Below are 23,140 nucleotides of genomic sequence, written 5' to 3'. Positions count from 1 at the left end.
GTGTAAAATAGTGAATCTGTTAAGATACTTTATTATCAGTCCATCCTCTCCTCTCTGATGTGAAATAACGTTTTCATATGTATATATGCATAGTTGGGTTTTGATTTATATTCCATATATTCTATATTTATGACAGCACCATTATATTTTAAGAATTGTTCTTCTATATTTCTATATCAAGCACAGCATACTTCCCTCAGTAATATATGTATAAAATATTTTCTTGCATTTTGTCAATAATTTATTCTTCTACACATACTGGAAAATCAAACCAAAAAATCCAAAAAAGAATTCCTAAGATCTTTATTAGAATTATACCAGTTTCTAAATTTATTGTTATAATTTTGACATTAAATGATTTCTATTTTAATTTAATGAAGTTTTTCCCATAAGTACTTTATAAATGCTTTAAAAATACAGTTTTTATAGAATTACCAAATCGTTTTTCTGTTTTTTAAAAGCGCTACAGAGATGTATTAGAGATATATTGGTCTTCCCCATAAATGGGTTTTGAAAATTTCTTGTATTTCTGACAGTTTAACTCCATTTATGTTGATATTTTATTATGAGGCACATAAAGGTCAATGAGCCTTGTATATTTATTGAAAACTCTATCTATTATCAATATAAAATAATGAATTTCTGATGTGATGTTTTCCCCTGGATTTGTTTCTTCTTGGGCTGATATTTACTATCACTGTTTTATTTACATTTTTCTGATCAGTTTTATTGCTCATTCTTTTATTTCAAATCTTTTATCTTATTTTATTTTAGATACTTCTTACACAAACAGCATTTTTGTAACAGAGGAAAATAGTATAATTTAAGATTCAAATTGATTTAAACAGCATCTGTCTTGAGGAACTAGGGGGAGATATGGGAACAGGTGGTAGCATAATTTATATTCGTGAAAAAAGAAAATATCTAGCTCTCGTGCATTTACATAATTTTATAGAAGAGGGAAAGTGAATTGTGAAATTTCAAAGCCTGTTCTTCTGGGCCTCTAAAAGATGAGACCCAGAGTGGAAGAGTTGTTTGAGTAGTGATGTTATTGATTTTGGAAGAGCAAAGATAAGATGGAAGCCTATTTGTGGCTCAAAAGCTAGATAAACTACTCTTCTTAAGAAAGGAGGGTTGTTGAGTTTTCCACAAGCATGATGGGTAAGGAGTTCTTGGAATTCTGAGAGGGCTGGAGATTGGCAGGGAGTTTTGATGAAAGAAGGACGTACAACAGGGTGACACAGCACTTTCCATGGCACCCAAGCTTCAGTGATGACTGCAACCCCTACCACTGCTTGTCTGTGAGGATGGGAATGGGGAAATTCAGGAAAAGAACAGGAGCAGAAGATGGAGAAGCTGGAGGTCAGATGAAAGTGAGATTCTGAGTTCAGAAATGAAAAGACTGTGAGCACAGCAATAACTATACGTATATACCACCCCAGAGCATTGATCTTGTAAAATATGGGATAATACAAAGAGTGTTTGTTTTAATTTTATAGGAGAGTGTAATCTCACCTACATTTGAATTACATAGATTTGGGATTTTGTTGTTTGTTTAACTTAGCCTGGCATTCTTTACGTTTTAATAGGAAGCATAATCTACTTATATTAATCACCATATCTGATATATTTGGGCTTCTTACTATCACATTGTTTTCTATGGTTACTTGTTATTTTACCCCACCCTTTTCACTTCCATGATTTGGAAGTCACATGTGCTGTATATTTTTAATAGTGGTTACATTTGACATTTAAAAATATTTGGACTTACTGTTTCTGCTTAATATTCAATGTGAAGAGTGAAGCTGTAATTAGAAGTTAGGTTAGATGAAAATTAAGTCTTACTTTATTTTCCTTCTCGTCTGCCTTACCACTTCTTAACGTCTTATTAACAATCACTTTTCATTCTTGCTCTGTTGTGATTCTCATTTATCCATTTGTGAGTTGAAACAATATCTAATCATTTTCAGAAAGGATACATGAGTGAATTTCTTTTTTGACCACTTAATGACTATAATGCCATTCTATTGCTTTTTCACATAAACAGAATCAAAGATGGAGAAATAAATCTTGGGTTTAACTTTTGTTTTTTTCTTCTCAAAACTCCATGGCTATGGCTTGATTGTTCACTGGCATCAGCGTTGGGAAGGAGATATCTAAATCAAACTTGAATTTTGTGTTCGTTTGAAAGTGATCTGCTTTTCTATATGGTAATTGGATGCCTCCCAGCCCCCTATGAAATGTAAGGTTCATAACTAGGATATATGACAATATTGTCACTTCTCATTATTAACATTTTATATTTGCCAAATCCCTTTGATAAAGATTTAGGTCTTCAGCTTAAACTTCTTAAAAAAATTTTTTAAATTAATTTTGTAATTTCTTAAAAATTGTTTTTCTCTTTCCTGGAATGCCTATTATAGGTTGAATTCTCTGAGTCTTCCACATCTAATATATTTCACTGCATTATTTTCATCTTTTAGTCTTGTTTGAGTTCTGGGTTGATTTCCTGAGTTTACATTCCACTACAGTAAAATAACCTTATGCAGAATCCAATCTACTGTCCATTCTCTTTATTGGAGCTTAGAGTGCAAGTAATAAGGGGGTGCATTGTCTGAAGAGACTTTAAAAACAATAATAAATCCAACTAAAAGTCAGTTTGCTTTTTATTATCATTATGTGCTAACATTCGTAATAATGGTGACTTAAGGTATAGCTTGAGTCTTCAATCCTCAATTTGAATAGTGATTTTAAAAATTAATAATCAGATCTGTAGTTATTTGTCGGCTTTCCTATGTGATCACCTGGAGTTTTTATTTGTGTCTAAAATTGAAAGGAATGAAACAGAGTGAGAATGGCAAGGTGATCATATTTTTCTAGTAAGCACAAAATTTAGTTCATGCATGAAATATTTTCCTGCATTTAAATATTTTTTAAAATAAAACTTTATTCCATTGAATGTTACGTGTTTTAAAACTAAAAAAATAAGTAAAATAATGATTATTACTGATTATTACATGATTATTATTTTTGTCATATAGAGAAAGGTGGTTTAAAAATTATCTACTCTGGTTATCAAATGTGCTAGGTATGCCACTTCCAACTACGATGATAGCTTCTTGTAGCTGCTCACTCCGTGAAGAAGTTTTATCAATTAAGTTTTCTCTTTGGGACAGCAATCTGTTCTTCAAGAAAGTCCCCAGTTGCTGATATTTCTTTATTTCATTGCTGACTCTAGAATAAAAACTCCATAAACTGAGATGCTGTTTGGCCATCTGGTGTACCCCAACCTCCTTTCTCTCCCTGTACCCCCAACCCTGTGTGAATTGAACCATGTAGGATTTGTTCAAATTCTCCTCCACTTATTTCCCAGGTAAATTCAATTTTTGCATGCCTCTAGGTCTCTCTTAGTCCAGTCCTGTCTGGACTCTATCTTGAAGAAATTCACCAAAGCTTCTGATTTTTGATGGCACCTTTTCTAATTTCCAGATGGGTAGAAGTTTTTCCCTATTTTTTATTTTTATTTCCAAAGACCTTCCATACCTTGAGAGGGTAGTGGGAAAACATCTTTTCTCATGTCAGTATTTTACCCCAAATTCTCTTCTCCTTATTATTTTAAATTCCCCAAATACTCCCATTAGATTCATTTCTGGAAGAGGTGTTCACAAACAAGGTACGTGTGTGTGTGAAAGTGTATGTGCACGTGAAGCATGTGTGGGTATTAATTTTAAAGACTGCAGCTATTCAAAGGAAGCACTTGAATAATCCTATAATTATAGTGTACTGAATAGTTTTAATGAATCCATGCAATTTAGTTTTTCTTTCTTTTAATAAAATTCATATAGGAGTCTGAATAAGGGTACTGTTATGACAGATTATTGACTTAGAATTTTTTAAAGTCTAAACATGCTTGTATTCATCAAAGAGGACACCCAGGAAACAGCTTTAACCAGTTCAGGAAATACAACTTTTATAATCCCAAAGAGAACACCCACAGTAGCTCGTAGAGGTAGCAGAACAGGTTAAGAATTATTGTTTTGAAGCTGAAAGTTCAGAATCTGATCAGGGAATTGTGGTATACTTAGGACTTTAAAACTCTTTATTTCTAGTCTGTATCTTTCAGGATTGATGTTTTTCTACTCCTAGATTTATCCAATGTAATGTAACTTTGGTAAAAATTGATTCTATACAATGTATGTGACTGATACAATGTGATTGAATCCTTGAATCCCTGGCCTTGAAGGCACTTACCAGCAAGCTGATAATTCTGGCTGCACGTACAGCAAGGATGTCCAACTTCTGGGAAAGATCAGAGCGATTTGGATAGTTCAGTACTGAGATAAGAATCTAGGGTTAATAGGTAAAATCCTGTTACGGAGAGAGTATAATTTTCTAAAAGTAATAATTAATTTATTTGAAAAATTAATATTTATGGTGTTAAAGAGGTAAGTCCATAAAGAAGGGGGAAGGAAGGCTATTCAAAAAATGCAAAAATTTTAAATAAAAATAGTATCTTACAGGACAAAAACAAATCATTTGTGCAGGTGGGGGCAAGGAGATATTTCAAATTCTAGCTTCCTCTGCGTCTCTGGCTTACCTTCTGAGAGTATGTCTCTCAAATCCATTTCACCATAGGATGTCCTATGCACATCCTTTGCCCTATCTCCAATGAACTGTGGATCATTTCCTGAAAATAATTTTCATAGCATTCTTCCTTTTTATATAGTAATCCTTCTCCTTGGAATGTCTTTTCCATTTTTAATTGCCTTGAAAATTTCTACTTATGCATCAGGGCCCAGTTTGCATGTCCCTTATTCTACAAAATTTTCTAACCAACTATAAGTACACAGTGGAAGTTACTATGATCCCTGTGCCCACAATACCCCATTATCTTCACCACATCCATCATTTTGTTCCTACTAGCTTCTGCTATATTGTTTGTAATGTGTGCCTTTTTCATGTCCCTCTCCACTGGTTTGCAAGCTCCTTGAGAACTGTATTGCAGTATCTTAAACAGTGTCTGCTATTAGTAGAAACTCAAATAAGTTAAACAAATGAAGTGAATAAAACAATTATATGATATTAGATTCACCTTCATAACAGACAAAATAAGTTGTCTAAGAAAGATGGATATTTTAATATAACTGCATATATTTAACTCAGGAATGAAGAAACATTAGGAGTGCTGTAGTACCTTTGGAAGGTGAGCTTCTAAGAACACTGAAAAATTATAGATACAGATATCATTTATGGGAAACAAGGCACTTGACAATGCTTTTCCCTTGTAGATGAGAAAACTCATTTACGTTAAATTTGTATCAGGAACAAGGATATTTGTTAATAGTCTCTTTAAAAGAAGTATATAGATCATGGGTGCAAGTTTTTCTGGATTGGTGATGAAAGACTGCATGTAAAAGAGTTCTGGTATAACAAATATTTTGCTTCTTTCTTAACACTGGCAGGATCCTAAAGGCAAAGAGTATCCTGAGAAACTGAGTAGAGGAAACAGAAAACTCACCCTAAAGTTATGTCATTCCTGCAGTATATTCTATAACACCACCTACAAGTGATTCATTTGGTATCCTTGACTGAATAAATTAAGAATTTATAACAGGTATACATGTATGAACTTTCTCTGCCATCTGTGATCCACTTGCAATGCTGAAAATTATTTATATAGGATTGCATTGATCATTTTCATCAGCACTGCTCTTACCAAAGATTGTACAATATGGAAGGTCTTCGATTTCAAAGAAAAGCTCTTCAGACCCCCAGTAAAGCATTAATGGAAATTAGGTTAATGTGTATTTAATGTGGATTTGCAAGTGTGTCCACTTTTAGGGCATTCACAAACATGTGTGCGGCTTGCTTAAGATGATCTGATAGTTAACCTATGGCCTAGTTGATCATATCTGCACCTGAACTCATCCTCTGCATGGTTTTGCCCTTTCTGCTTTGAATGCTAGTTCCTATTTCTAAAACTGGTGAAATGTAAATGGTGTATTTCAGAATCTGTCTCTCTTGGAAAACTGTGGCTCTAGTAGCTGATTACAGGAAGCTTATTAACCATTGTGCTGAGGCACATTGTGTGCCTGAAATGGCATAGATGAGACACTGACCTTTTCATTCTTCAGAGTGGCCAGAAGCAAGCCCTAGGATAGTATCTCTGACTACAAGCAGCCTCATACTTTCATCTGAGTCTACAGATTGAATGCAGTTCTTCTTTTATGTGTGCCATGATGTGAAAAGTTTGGAAAGCACTGAATCATAGCATGTTGCTACTGAAACCCATGAGATGTATCTGTCAGAGAATTACAGGGACATTGAGAGGATCGTAGCATGGTGGCCAGGAGCTTGGACTTGATGACATGCTGCCTGAGTTTGAATCCCTGCTCTCTTCTTTGTTAGCTGGACAGCACTGGATGAATACTCAGCTTCTCTATGCCTTACTGTTCTTAACTGCAAAATGGAGATAATAACAGAAGCTAGCCTATAGGATTGAGAAGGTTGATTAAATTAATGCATCTAGTCAGAGGACTTAGAACATATTTGACATACCGTAAAGGCTATGAAAGTGTTTACTATTATGATTGATTTTCTTGGTAAAGAATGTGTTTAATTAAATATCATAGAGTTGAAAAGAACATTGGTCTTTCGCACTTAGATTGCCATCATAGAGATGTCTTCATCTGCAGGAACCATGAGCAAGCTCTCTATGTTCTTAGTTATTTGGGTAAAATGTATAGTGCTAAGGACTTTTCAAATTCTCATTTTATTGATATCAATCTGTAAGCAGAAGCTTCAAATTCTAGATAAGTTTTATAAAAACTAAAATTTTTTTTTATTGGGCCAAATCATCTGTGACTTAAATAGATTCATGATAGAAAAACAAAACAAAACAGGCCGGGCGCGGTGGCTCACCCCTGTAATCCCAGCACTTTGGGAGGCCAAGGCGGGTGGATCACGAGGTCAGGAGATCAAGGCGATTCTGGCTAACATGGTGAAACCCTGTCTCTACTAAAAATACAAAAAATTAGCCAGGCGTGGTGGCGGGCGCCTGTAGTCTCAGCTACTCAGGAGACTGAGGCAGGAGAATGGCGTGAACCTGGGAGGCGGAGCTTGCAGTGAGCCGAGATCGCGCCACTGCTCTCCAGCCTGGGTGACAGGGTGAGACTCCTTCTCGAAAACAAAAACAAAAACAAAAACAACAAACAAACAAACAAACAGGTGAATTGTAATAGTTTGTAAGCAGATAATTCAGTTCACCATAATTTTCACTAGGGCAAAAATGTGGGGAGCAAACAGACACTGACAGCTCCATCATTCCTATGAGGGTAGTCAGGTGATGAGCATCTGCTTAGGAAATAACATGGAAACAGGTTCCAGAACTTCAGTTGGTTTTATATGTGGGCTTCAGAGTGGACACCCCTGCTACTTAAAAGCTGAGGGCATGCCCCTGACAGGACATTTTCTCATTCAAACAGTCTCCTATATCAAGCAACATTTTAAATAAGACTTTAGGACTTATCTTTGATAGATTAATATGAGGTAGAGGTCCCAAATGGATTTAAAATTATGATTGAATTGACTCAAACTATAAAATTTCATACTTAAAAATGTGTGAAATGTGACGATTATGACTCTTTTTTGAACTATACGTGGCACATGTGTAACTTTTTGATTTGTAGTTAAAGCTGACAAGACTTTAATATTTCAATAGCATCTTTATTAGTGGTACCCAAAGAATTGTTATACAAATTGAAAACATTAGGGATCTTTCCTTTTACATATGCCATTATATTTAAAGGATATAAACAAATATTTTTTTCATCCCATAGTGTTAATTCAATGCTTCAGCTCATTTCAGTCCAACACACATCAGATAAATGCTCCCTTCCTGAACATTCTCTACCCATTAACTAATATTGTGATCAAGCCATAAATTAATCAGGCAGTTTATTCACCACACTGCTGCAGTCATTCTCCAGTAGCAACTTGGATGCTTCAGAGAGTAAGTTGACTATGGAAGTGCACAAAATGGCATCTTAATGACCTGAAAGAGCTAATATAGTTCTGTAAGTGCCTAGCTAAATATCACAGAGTGACTTGGACACTGGGGAGAGCTTGGCTCATTATTCCACTCTGCTGAGCTAAATCATTTGGGTTCTCTCTATTTGCTGTTGGCATTTCTCTTTTCCTTTCTCTGCTCATGCATAAAGGATATTGATTTAAATAAAAGATACTGTAAACATGCACTCTGTTAGGGAAATCTGACTATGCAAGTATAATTTCAAAGGTCAGAGTTCTCCCCCTGCTTGATTTACATTAATTTGTGCTTGAAGAAAATGCCTACTTGAGTAAATAAATTTTTAAAAAATTTGATTCACATATTGTTCTGTGCTCTTCTATCATGTTCTCCCCGAACTGATCAAAGAGGAAAATCATATTTACTGGAAAACCTCATACTTGGAATCAATTCCATGTAGTACAATAGATTAAACCTCCAGGAAAAATAAGGGGCCTGGAATTTAAGTTTGTCTGAAAGAATCTGGAACTCTTCCTAAAATGTTTTGCTATAGTGAAGTAAACAGTTTTTATTTTTAAAGACTATTTTACAACTTTCTAGGACAACACACTTTTTTAGTTCCACAAAGAAATTTTAAAGTTGTATCTTTACTGACATGCAAAAACGGACAAAAATAAGAATAAAATGATATAAATATGGCCTGTGTATTGCAAAGATGCCAAATAATGTAATGCATTTTACTCCAACAAAAAAATTGCCTTTAAATACCATTGTTTTTGCACATAAATTCACCTTTCAGGGTTGATTTGCTCATGTTAAAATGTTCTGCCATCAATAAGGTTAATCAACATTATCTTAGAGGTCTGTTCCTCCCATTTTCAATTAGCATTTTATCACTTTAGTTACTCCATAGAGCCAAAAGATAAATATGAATTAAATCTTTGTAAGCTAATGACCAAATATAGTTGACAACAGTGATGTAAGCACACAATTTATTAATTAGGCAGTATCACATACACATATTTTCAATCTTGAATTTTTTTTTTTTTGGTTTGTGTGCTTTTGCCAGACAGATTTATTTCCAATTTACAGCTTTATGCTTTATTAGATGAATTGTGAAATGGGGATAATCATTTCTACCTGAGAAATGGTTGGGAAAATTACTGTTAATAATGGTGACCAGTTAGTGATCATCTTATTGTGCTCACTCTTCCTGCAGCACGCTAAGTACCACATTGTTTTATTTTAACCTTATGACAAAACTTCGAGGTAGATAGCAAGATTGTTATATTTACAGATGAAAAATTGAAGTCAAGTGATGTGATATTCAAGATCACATTGCTACGAAATTGCAGAACCAGGAAGGGAATTTTCCCAGTCTGACTCTCGAGAAAAAGAAAAAGAAGAAAGAGCTTCACCACTGAATTGAGTCGTTGCTGACTCTGGCTGTGAGTAGTGTTTTTAAAGAACGTAGACTGTTGCCTGGGCTCTGATCTGATAGGAGCTCAGTAATTAGTAGCTATAATTAAACATCATTATTGCTTTAATATTCAATAAAAGTCATCTTAATTATTGAGAATTTAAAATTACTGCTGGAATTCGTGAGGTTTTACTTGTCTTGGTAGTTGTAATTCTAGACCTACCATCAGCTTACATTGTTGCATTACAGTATTTCTGATAGCATGTGATTTTCTGTGCTTCAATTCGAACTGTAAGCCCAATACTTGCTTTCACTCTCAAATCCTCTGGAATTATAAATACTTTTGACAGATTTATAGTCATTAAGTTGTCAGATGTGAATACAGAATCATACAGAATAGGTTGTCAGATGTGAATACAAATCTCTATCTGTTTTAGGCACATGTGGATTATTTGTTTACCACTCCAATCCCATAAGATTTCCTTAGGCTTCCACTGCTTAGTTCATAAAACCTTCTTTCATTCACTTGAATTATTCCCCATACCCCAATTTACATCCCTTCACCTCTGCTTCTTCTTTTTTATTGACTCCATGCTCATTTTCCCCCATAAAACTGTTATAGTACAGAACATACATAGTCCAACTTTTATGTCACTCTACATATTACTTTACTATTTGCCTCTGTCTCTAGATGTTGCCAAAATCCTCAATAATGTTTCCCAGGAGGAGAATCCTAGAGGCCAGGTAGCTCATATAAAATGCTTTCTGCATACCCTTAATTATTACTCAGACATTTGTAGTAGTTTTCTTTTAAGGTGAGCATAGCCCTTTGTTGTTTCATGGTATAGGTAATTTTTTCTTCATAAATGCCGAAAGTGTTGTGTTCAGGTACGGAATTATGATGAGGCTTTGTAAACTTGAGGTGTACCTGATATTTTCAAGTCAAGGAAAGCAATTCGGACCTAGAAATAGATCTGGCCATCTTTTTAAGAGTAAAATGAATAGTTGTTGCTAATTCTGCTGCTCTTTAAATTATCATATCTTGAATTATACATTTTGGAATAGAGGGCTAGGAACAAAGATCAAAAGACTATTTAATTTCTATGATGGCATTATTCTGTCATTATGTGCTCTAGACCAGAAGGTGTTTATTCATGCCTAAGATATGTAATATACAATATACAAATGTATATATGTATGTGTGTATATATATGTAGAGTTTTGTATATATTTGTATATATACACATGTATTATATATCATATATATGATAGAATATATCATATATAATTCAGTCAAATAATTCCTTTTATTTACCAAAACTAGCTATTTAACTATATTTTTATTTGGCTTCAATTATATGGTAAAAGCTCTAGTTTTCCATTTCCCTGTGTGTGTGTGTGTCTATTGCGTGCATGCGTGCGTGCGTGCCTCTATGTGTATGAATCTATAGAGTTAATGTATTTAATGTAATGAAGAGTTTTATTATTTTGTCTTTTCAATGGTATCATGTATTTTGAATGTTCATTATGGTGTCGAATAATTTATCTCTCACTTTAAAAGAGAGTACCTGAAAAATGGATTTATTTCCATCAACATCACATTTGGGCTTAACTTTATCATTATTTCTTTTTTCATTTCTTTTTTTTTTTTTTTTTTTGTTGAGATGGAGTCTCGCACTGTCGCCCAGCTGGAGTGCAATGGTGCGATCTCAGCTCACTGCAGCCTCTGCCTGCTGGTTCAAGCGATTCTCCTGCCTCAACCTCCCGAGTAGTTGGGATTACAGGCACCTGCCACCATGCCTGGCTATTTTTTTTTTTTTTTTTGTATTTTTATTAGAGATGGGGTTTCACTATGTTGGCCAGGCTGCTCTCCAACTCCTGACCTCGTGATCCACCCGCCTCAGCCTCCCAAAGTGCTGGGATTACAGGCGTGAGCCGCTGTGCCCAGTCCATTATTTCTCTTTTTTAAGTTTAACAAAGTCAAGCAGGAAGTCAAATACTGCATGTCCTCTCTTCTAAGTGGGAGCTAAACAATGCATACACAAGCACATAGAGAGTGGAATTACAGACATTAGAGACAGAAGAAACGGGAGGGTGGGAGGAAGGGTGAGGCATGAGAAATTACCTAAAGGGTACAATGTCCACTATTTTCGAGTGATGGTTACACTGTAATGCCCAGACTTCACCACAGCAGGATATATCCGTGTAACAATACTACACTTGTACCCCCTAAATCTGTAAAAATAAAACTTAAAAAAACCCCACAGAATCATATAACTTTAGAATTGCAGTGAATCAGAATAGGAATAGGTTATTAAGTCAGACTCTTCATTTTACATGATATTTAAAACTGAAGTGTGTGGGTATGTTTATGCTTTCATAAATGAATAATTAAAACAAAATGCTTGATACTGAAGTGTTGGGGTTTTTAAGCATCTTTTTAAACTCTTAGGGTTTTCTGTTGAGATTCTAACAAGGAAGGAAAAATTATCCATTACTTGGTTTTCAAGTTCCTTTTAAAAATTTTGTAACAGCATCACTTTCTGGGAAAGCGTCTCCTAAAATGGCCTGAGGTAACCTCTATGGGATAATGGTTTATAAATACATTTTAGTTAGTTCAGTTGTAATTAGTGGCACATGAGTGAAGAAGCATATTTTAAGTTCATGGATATTGAGCTTAGTGAATGATGTTTTGCTTTATAAGAGTCTGTTGGGGGCCATTATGAATAATGATGAGGAAAGAACATATATTTGCATCTATAGTGCATGCCCCATGGCAGCAAGGCCTTGAGAAACCTCACTGTCCAGGTTCCATTGCCTGAGTGACATTGCAGACTACCCTTCCCAGCAGAGCAAAGCTGCAATCAGCGTGTTTCTACAAGGATCATTACCTTTTTGACACCACTTTTATTGCTTCTTTCATCCTAAATTTCTTTGAGGATGAGTTTTATTCAATCTATAACTATAATACATCTAGTTTTGACATCTTTTATCAGTAATTACAAAAGAATCAGTAGCATGGAATTTGGAGCAATTCAGATATTTTCTAACTCAACTGTGTCTCTTGCTTATGTAGAGCTTTTGATATGAAATGTGACAAGCAAACTTTCCTATTTTGTACAGTGAGGACCAGGAAGAGAGAACCTGTTCAAAATCTCCTAATTTGAGACAACCTTTGCACACTCTTTCTAAACCAACACCATCCTCATCTTTCTCTGTTTCTTTTTTTCTACTTTGTGTTCCTTCTAGCATGTATCACTCCTTGACATTATAATATTTAACTATTATTTCACTCTCTGTATCCTCAATGGAATGTAATTTTTATGAGAATAAGATATTTGTCTATTTTCTTCACCATTGACTCTTTAGTGCCAGAAATCTGTCTGGAATATTTTTATTGGATGAATGAATGATTGGATTCTGAGTATGAGAACTTTGAAACTTTGAAGCTTATACACATTATAGATAGATAGATAGATAGATAGATAGATAGATAGATAGATAGATATAGATATATATGTAATCACTTTATAGGTTGACAATTCCAGGGCAGTAGGCTACAGCATTCATCCCGTACTAATTCTGACTATGTTCTAGGTTTTAAGATATGTGAAGATGAATAAGATAGAATCCCTCCACATATAGAACTTATCAACTCGTAGAACATTATATCAATCTAATTTTCTGGGGCTGGGCTTAAAAACGCTAACAGTAGAAGAGTTTCTTTTACTTGTAGAAAGTGTAGGATGCTGAATTAGAATGTCATGAAACATAGCCACAGCAAATCCCAGAAGAGAGTTAGTCTAGGAGTTAAGCCATTGTTTATATCAGACATGAATGAATGCAATATTAGCATATTAGCAAGGGGTGGTAACTTATTCACCCAATAGCATTTATGATAACAGTTTTTATTAAAACTATTGATTGAACCTAATGTGTTCTTTGTATATCAATATATATTTATGTCTGCAAATTACCTAGAAGGGAGCACAGGAGAAGATCAGATTTGTGGGGGATTGGGGGTCGGGCCTGAGAGAAGTCTAAATGGAGTGTAGGGTTTCATTATGAATTTTAGCTTTACCAAGGAGGTGGATCTGGGGTCAGCAGCAAAGAACGCGAGAGGCCAAAGCACCTAGTAGATGGCATTAAAGGCAAGAGAAAGTCAAATATGGAAGTGATGGTGTACCAAAGAATAATGTTTATGATTTAGGACTTTCCGTAGAACTTTAAGTTCAATTCAGATATTAGAAATCATCTAGGTTAATCCTTCATTGTAGAGATGAAGAAAATGAGTCCGAGAGAAATGTCTGGTGACTTGCCTGTGGTCAGTTGCTAGAGCAGTGAATATTTGACAAGCTTGGTTTTATAATCATTCAACATTCATTTATTTCTTTTGGTAGCAATCTCTGTGTTTTGTTTGAGGATTGGCCCTTCTTTTATTTAAGGTTTTGTGGTATATCAGCCCCATTTCCTGACTCCAGAGGCGGAGTAGGAGACCTCAGCCTTACCCAATCAGAACATCCCATTTCCCTGGACCCACTGCTGGTCTCGGTATGACTCACGTTACAAAACTTAAGTAGCGCATTGCTACTCCCAATCTTTTGATCTGAGCCAGGGAAGAAGTATTCTCTATTTCTAGTTTGACTCGAACTTGAAAGAATGAGAAGCTAAAGCTCCTTCAACCATCTTACTATCACCAGGTAGAAGCTGTCTGTGACCGGAGCCAATGCAGAAGCAGAGGGAGCGGAGGGGGTAGCGGAGGGGGGTAGCGGAGGGGGGTAGCGGAGGGGGGAGCGGAGGGGGGAGCAGAGGGAGCAGGGGGATTCTGGAAACCTGGTGTCGATGGAACCTCGGCATAAAGCAAAAGAGAAATATTGTCACCTCTTCTGGAATTCTCCGTTACCTGAGCCATTGGGCTCCTTTTTTTATTGCTTATACATGCTTGGACTAAAGGTTGGAGTTGTTTGGTTCTTTTGCAATATAAATGTCCTAACTGAAACACTGTGGATTCTCAGTTCAATTTTCACCTGTTTGGTGGTTGAACATGTTCCTTTGTACCCCGACATATGGGCAGACAGTCACATAGAGGAATGTGCCTATTTGGTAAGACGAGTTTTAGGCCTAAGAGAAGGCTGTGAAAAAATCAGTATTGTGTACAAGTTAATAGTACCAAGTCTGAAATAGAAAACCTGATTCAAATCCCACTTCTACGACCTTTGGTAATTTCCTTAAACTCTCTTCTTTTCAACTCTTTCAGATGCAAATAGAGATAATAATTGTACTTGCATCTTGAGGTCATTGTGAGGATTAAATGAAATTATATGTCTATAGTACCCATCAAAGTCCAAAACATTGTAAACACTCAAAATTATGTTATGGTGATTAACATTGTATTCTGTTAACAATTGCTGAGCAGAGAAACGGGCGTGGCATAATTACCGACTAAATGGCTGATGAAAAATCAGTAGTTTTGACTGGGCAAGGTGGCTCACGCTTGTAATCCCAGCACTTTGGGCAGCCGAGGTGGGTGGATCATTTGAGGTCAGGAGTTGGAGACTGGCCTGAACAACACGGTGAAACCCCATCTCTACTAAAAATACAAAATTAGCCAGGCGTGGTGGGGCATGCCTGTAATCCCAGCTACTCGGGAGACTGAAGCAGGAGACTCACTTGAACCCGGGAAGCAGAGGTTGTGGTGAGCCAAGATCATGACATTGCACTCCAGTCTAGGCGACAAGAGCAAAACTCCATCTCAAAAAAGGAAAGAAATAAAATAAAATAAAAATCAATAGTTTTAGTATGGGATCAGAAGACTTTGACCTTATTGTCTCCTTCGAAGATTTTACTTTTTGAATTTCATTCTGATCCTTTTTCAGTTTTGTAACCTTTACTTGAGGCAATGTGTTTTAGGCTCTTGTTTCTCTGTATTGTTTCAAAAGACCATTTCGGGATTTTATTTCCATTACTTCTATACGGTTAGGTTATTTAATAGACAACCTGTCAGCTAATAAAATATGCTTAGAGAAATGGTCGATCCATTTATTTTTGTTTCTAATTTGTTCTTATATAATCTCTATAAATGCTTCTTAAAAGTTTTATTTTCAGAGATACCAATTATTTTTGACCCAATAAATATCACTGTATGCTTTGGAAATATGTATTAGAACAAACAGGAAAAAAAAAAAAAAAGATCTTTCAGTGTGTTTGCAATGATTTTACCTTTTTCACAAGGAAAAACCTCTTTTTGCATTAATAGAACAGTTCTATGTATTTCTTTTTTAAATTAAAGTTTATCCTTATTTTTTAAAATTACACTATTCAAAAGGTTGGATTTCTCTGATTATATGTTAACTGTCTCTCATCACTGTTAGCATGTACCAGAAGCACAGTTCTAAGTTAGAATGGACCACATGTTGAAGCAATGGGATAACCTAGACAGTGAGAATTGTAGTCGGTATGGTAACCTGGGACTCTCCTTGTAGTTTCCTTACTGGGTGACTAATGAGAATCTGGGTAGAAAGGGTAATTCTCAGGCAAGATTTCCCAAATACTTTTATTTCATTCTATACAATAACTTTTGTTCATGTGTGATGGGTGCTTCTGTACATTTGCCAGAGGCATGTAAACCAGAGCAACTCCATCCTGAATAGGGTTGGATAAAATGAGGCTGGCCTTCATTCTCATATGGTTAAGACATTCGAAGTCACAGGATGAGATAGGAGCTTGGCACACACAAGATACAGGTCATAAAGATCTTGCTGATAAAACAGGTTGCAGTAAAGAAGCCAGCCAAAATCCACCAAAACCAATATGGCCATTAGAGTGACCTCTGGTTATCCTTACTGCTACACTCCCACCAGCACCATGACAGATTACAAATGCCATGGCAATGTCACAAAGTTACCCTACATGGTCTAAAAAGGGGAAGCATGAAAAATCCACTCTTGTTTAGCATATCATCAAGAAATAACCACAAAAATGGGCAACCAGCAGCCTTCAGGGCTGCTCTATCTATGAAGTAGCCATTACTTTTTTCCTTTACTTTCCTCAAAAACTTACTTTTACTTTACCCTATGAACTTGCCCTGAATTCTTTCTTGAGTGAGATACAAGAACCTTCTCTTTGAGTCTGGATCAAGACCTCTTTCCTGTAACATATTCAGGCAAAATTCCAATAATATAGAATCATTTTGATTAAAATAATATTGTTTATAGTTCTCCAAATAGAATAGCTCCTAAAACCCTAAAAAGAAGTCTACAAGTGACCTAGAATACAATAATAAATTTTTAGCACATGGGAAAAGCAATGGTTCTGGCAACCCTTCTAACAACCAGTCTCCTGAGTGAACTACTTGGATAAAAATCTATTAAATGTTTTGTCGATGCTACATAAAAGTATGATTCTTTTATGGATAGAACATTTCTCTGAATCAATGTGACCTGGTAGCTTGAATAATACATTTTTATGAACTTAGTACATCTAATTTAGAAATTAAAATAGTGACACTCACAGTTTTGTAAATTCATCCAGCTGTAAATTTCTAGGAAACATGAATAGGGTGTCTGAGAGAAAGAAGTATAGTTGAATAGACTGGTTTCTTCTCACAGCATTGACTTGTTCCTCTCCCCTTGTTTCTAGGTCCTACTATAAAATGGAGAAAGAGAATAATAGTCAGGTTTTTAGCTGCAGAACATAAAATCCATTCTAGCTGGTTTTAATTCAAGGGCCTATTATGGCTTGCGTAATCATCGGCAAACCTGATAAAACAGACACTTTCTGGAATGATTTTTCTAACCGTGCAGCAGAGCTTGATTACAAAGGGAATAACAGATGATTGTTTCAAGAACCTGTTGAATCAAGAAACCACAGCCACAACTGTCAACTCCAGCCTTATAAAACCCATGCCACTATTTGCACCAGAAAGATGCATGTCATACGCTCTGCTCGTCTCCTTCTATGGAACTCAGCTTAGATTCAATTTTCTGGGAGTATACCAATTGGCAGATCTAAATTATGTCTGGAATCCTAGCAGCTAAAGAGTATGGGAAATCTTGTATTTAGCCTTCAAGCCAATGCAGACAGGAAGGCAGACTAAAAGAGATTTGGAATGATTGCTGAGTGAGCTGGCCACAGTATCTGCTACATGGGGTCTGGAGGTGTACATGTTTTAATAATCTAAGAATCTGACTCATGACATCCTTAGAAACAGACAATTCAGATTCAAGTATTGAAATATTTGGATTATAAATATTATTATTTGGCAGTGGGAATAAAAGGGAGGGAGACAGATGGGAGTAAACAGAAAGGATTAACAGAAGCTGGGACCCTAGATTTTGACAGATTCATGTTCATGAGACCACTTTTAGATTAGTCAATTTCTATATAACTCTCTGTACTCTGCTTTCTTCATGGCCTGTCACTTGCATAAAACATAATCTTGGCTTACCTCTTTATCTGGCTCATTCAACCTCTTAGTGGAGGATAGAAACCACTTATCCCTTTGGATAGGACAGAAAGTTTTTTTCTGTAAGCAAGGAATAAACAGTTTTCTCTGTGGTTCTTTCATTTTTCCATATGACCAACATCAAACGCGCCATCAAATATACTGCCATCCTCCCACCACCACTGCTACCCAAGAAAAGAGTTAAACTTGCTCTTTACTAGAGGTGTGCACTTTGTAGATTTGGTGCTCTCCTTGCAGAGCTTGATGCTATTGCCAGCAATGTCTTTTCGGGGAATGCTCAAAGACTGGTGGGGTTTGGCATCAGTATAAATGCAGGGATGGGGATCTGATGTATTAGCAACTATATTATGGCCCCACATCAAACCCTCAATTCCCCAGCCTTGCTGAATTAGCTGCTTCTTTCCTTGACTCAAGTGGCAGCATGTGGGCAGAAACTTCAAGATGAGGAGCATCTGTTGCTACTCTTGAATTTTTGGTTTTTCCTAAAACTCAAACCTGAAACCTGGTGCACAGCTGAGTGAATAAGCAAGCTGTGTTTTTGAGTGGCAAATCGCAGTGTGACTACTCCCTCCTGGAGCAGTTCTGTAGCCTTCCTCCTTGTCAGGAAGCACATAGGGTCTGTTGTCTGCGGCTCCTTAAGGCTGTCTCTCTGCAGGCAGGGCTGCACTGTGAAAGAAGTGAGTTGATTTTAGAATTTCCTTTTGATGCTCTTTTGATTCTAATTTTCTTTAAGAAGAACTGAGATATTGTAGCCAAAATTGGAAAAGCCATCTTCTTTTCGTTCTCTCAATATGTTCAACTATTGGGAGATGAAGAATTTTTGGCTTCATCAGAGTGTTTTGGAACAAGTATTTGCAAAGAATTACCTAGTGGCCCTTGGTAGAGGACTTCCTTGCATTTTTGTTTTCCTTAGGAAAAAAAGTATTCCAATTGTTATTTCAAAAATTCTGAATTCTGTGAATGTTTTATAAGATGCCAGGCATTATCAAAGGTCTACAAAATAGGCTCTTTCTTTGCCTGCACAGATGCCCTTGTCCATTTAAATGATTCAGCCAGTTGACTGGGTGAGTCAATTCCATTAATGTCTGCTAGTTGGTAGAAAATAAGTGGTCATTCAAGTCTAGTAAAGGACAATAATTATCTTCTAACAGGGATTGGCAATATTAAATATTGGATTTAATTGCTGGAAGTATAAAACTGTATGTCAACTGAATAAATACTTTTGCAAGTGAAGAGAAAATTCAGATGGTTAGAAATGCTTCCATTTCCAAACTTATGGTCCTCAAGTTAATAACATTCAAATTTAATAAATGTATTTCCACATGCATGTAATGCTGAAATAATTTGTCTAACACCAGGATATGCTACTGCTATCAGTTCTAATGGCATTTGTTACAAACATGCCTTACCTAAAATATTTTACGACAATAATTTCTTTGTCTATTAGTATTAAGTGAGTTTCTTTTGAAATAGCCTATGTAGAGGAGGGTTGAGGGTTTTATTTACTGTTGTGGGATGCTATCAATACAGTATGAAACATCTACTTTTTGCAGTTTTAAATCCTGTTCACTTGTTATTTAGGTGAATTGGGGCAAACATTCTGCATCTGTTTTCTCATAGGTAATCTGACAATAATCTGAAATTTAAAATTTTCTGGACAATTAAATGTAGTCATTGATTTGCTGAACAACAATTTATGGGACACCGACTCGGTACCAGGCACTAAGCTACTATTTTGAAATAAGATCCATTACTGCCACCAAGAAACTATAATCTAGAATATGAAAAAACACTTTGGAAACATGGCCAGTGCTAAACAAATACATGTAGTTACTATTTAAAAATGTGAAGACAGAAGTAAAACTACTTTAAGACAAAATATTCAGTGGTATAGTCTTAGAAATACCTTAAAAGCAACTTTTCAATATTTGATGAGTTTAGACAGTGCATTCTCTTAAAGAGAATCCCTGCTTTTCAGAGACTTCATACAAGTAACTATGATGATAATGTTTTTCTAATCCAAACTCCATCACATGACCCAAGCAAAACTTTCACTATCTCACCAACAACTAATTTACAACAAGGCCACGGACTGTTTTTTCTAATCACAGACTCACTTGGGTTTTATAGTGTTTGAAACATACAAATGTGGGGGCCATCTTTAAGAAAACAAATCTAATGCCAACAATACTTTAAAAAACATCAGATACCACAAACAACATAAAATTCAAAAATAGTGCTGTAGTAATTAACTTTCTCTAATGATGTTTTCCTGTAATGTTGTCTGCTTACTCCTTGATCACCTCTTCTACGAAAATCATTTTTAAAAATCACTTTCTGTAGACACAATAGAGTTTAGTCTCTTGTTAAACATAGTAAATTTTGATAAAAATTGATCATTTTCTTTTCTTTTTCTTTTCCTTTTTTTTTTTTTTTTTTTTTTAGGTGGAGTCTCACTTTGTCACCCAAGCTGGAGTGCAGTGGGGTGATCTTGGCTGACTGCAACCTCTGCCTCCTGGGTTCAAGCAATTCTCCTGCCTCAGCCTCTGAGTAGCTGGGATTATAGGCATGTGCCACCACACCCAACTAACAACTTGTATGTTTAGTAGAGATGGGGTTTTGCCATATTGGCCAGGCTGATCTTGAACTCCTGACCTCAAGCGATTTGCCTGCCTTGGCCTCCCAGAGTATTGGGATTACAAGCATGAGCCACCGCTCCCAGCCTATTGATGGTAATTTGGAAATGCTTTTTCAGCTTCACAGTTCCTTATTGATAATGTTATGTACAGCTTTAGGGTTTCTGTCAAGTTTAGGAAGACTTCTATCAAGTGTCTTCGGAATGTAAGTTAAACTATTTGGGAGAATTTTCCTTGGTCCCATTCATTTTTAACCTGCTTTCTCTTCTGCTACTATGTACTATCTGCCAGGCATTTGCATACAAGTTTATAACCTGATTAGGTGTCTGTCCCTGCAAATATGTGTTGTGAAGCTGGGTGAGCTGGCATAGCTAGGGGTAGAAGTACTCCTGAAATTCATTTCTACACTGGGATGTCCATCAATAATTTAGCCATACATGGAAATGATTGGAAGGAATTGTATAATATATCTCATTAAATCCAAGCTAACCATATCTTCAACTCAACTTCCCCTTAATGGGATCCCCCAAATCTCCACAACCTCTCTAATGCCACCCACATGCAGGGAGAGTAGAGACAGTGGAAGGAGGAATAGAAAGAGATAAGTAATTATGTGAGAACCACCTTAAAACTGTAAGTATAAGAAGTACAAATGACCATGCAAACACACTGTTAGAAACCCTTTCCACCTCCTGGAAGGGCTGTGAAAGGAGCCTGTGCAGTCAAAAAAGACCTAAAACTATGCTTCATTATCCAGTGGTAGATTTGCCTCCGTGCTTAGTGTAGGCATTTCTTTACAGAGCAGAATATTTATTGGATGGGTGTTATCTTTGAAATAGTATCATATAATTGTAGCATTTTAATGTGGCAGAGTCATAGGGTTCTATTTTCCCAAATAACACCTTTATTTCAAATATTATCTCTATCAGCTGCTAGTTTGTTTTGAAGCATTTGTTCTTAATTTATTCACGTAGACATCACATACTCTGGATACTGTGCTAAGCTCTGCAAATGATCAGAGATATAGAAGAGTTATCCACTACCCTCTTGAAATTGTAGTTAGGTTTATAATAGATAATACAGAATTTCCAAACCCATATTATCATTCCTTGGAACTCCTAACTTTTATCTGAGATTTTATGAATAATGCAGAAAAATCACTGTTTTCTGAAATGTCTCTTAGTATTTTTCTCAAAAACCAGTGGCACGCTTCTAATAGTCTCTAACATTCTTTATTTTCAAGTGAATTATGCCACATCTTACTAGCAGTATGCAGATTTCCCAGGCTGTCTCTCTTTGCTCCATGTAGCTTTATAATTAAATGTTTATAGCTGTGTCCCTTGGCAGAGACCGATGAAGGACAAAAATCTTTGAACGTTGCTAACAGTCTTAAAATGCTATCTCATTACTAGATCCATGGGGCTGTCTAAGCACCTCATTTTCTTGTCGTGCTTTTTTCAAGCATTTTCACTATGTTGAAGATATTTTCCTTTTGTATTTATTTTATATATAATGGTAATCACCCAGGGTCCTCTCGCATGTAAGTTAGTGAAGTGTAAGATAGGCTGAACTTGAAAGTATGTGTGAGGACTGTTGTGGTGAGATTGTATTCACACAGCGTAGAGAATATCAAAAGTTATCACTAAACAGGCGGAGAAATGCTAAAGTTTTACCCACTCTTTTTACACTGGCAGTTTTAAACTGTTCTTCACATTAGAAAATAGAACACTTAACCTCCCAGGGAAGTATGTTCCATTAGATTATATCTCCAAAGTATGGAACAATTCATTTCCAGGAAATAGGTACTTGAACAAGAGACTTTATGAAAGTTATTTTTTCCAGACAAAGTCATATTCCCACTTCCCATCCATTTACAAGAAGCAAAGTCTTAGTAGTGTTATAATGGTTATCTTTACTTCCATTTATTAACACTTAAGAAATATTCAGATCTAGCCTCAAAGTACTCAACCATGTAAGCAAGAACAACTAATGGTTTACAACATAAAGTTCAGAATCCATTAAAAATTGTAGTCTGGTCATTAGGTGATGAGTGGCAAAAGACATTTAAAAAATGTTTTGAGGCATTTTAAATAACACTAGACTAGACGAGAATAGTTTGTATATAGAATAGTGATTCGCACCGTTTTTACATCATAGATGCCTTGAGAATTTTATGCAAGTATAGATCCTCTTAGAAATATGCACACACAAAAAATTTAAGGGTTTCGTTGAACCCTATAAGTCGAGTGTCTATCAGTGTTTGAATCTTTCTTTGCCCTGGACTTGCTTTCTAGTGCTTCCTTCCTTAGGAATCCACATGCAACATGATGACTGCAGAAAACCCAGAACACTTGAGAGTAATGGAATCACATAGCATACTTCTGAATTTCACGAAGCATTGGATTTTGGTCTTAATGAAATCAATTCCTGTATTACCAGTGCCACTGTCTTTCTCATGACCTGGTAAAGGCTTGCTTTGGCCACCAGAATAGCCTCTTAACTGTTCAGTCTGTTACTTTTATTGCATCTTCCACTCTCTGTCACACTGGCTGCTGAAGCCGTCAATCCAACATATTCATCTCACAATTGGAACC

This window comes from Chlorocebus sabaeus, chromosome 4 (genome assembly GCF_047675955.1).
Source record: "Chlorocebus sabaeus isolate Y175 chromosome 4, mChlSab1.0.hap1, whole genome shotgun sequence".
NCBI classification, from domain to species: domain Eukaryota; kingdom Metazoa; phylum Chordata; class Mammalia; order Primates; family Cercopithecidae; genus Chlorocebus; species Chlorocebus sabaeus.
Note: the sequence above shows the minus strand (reverse complement) of the source record.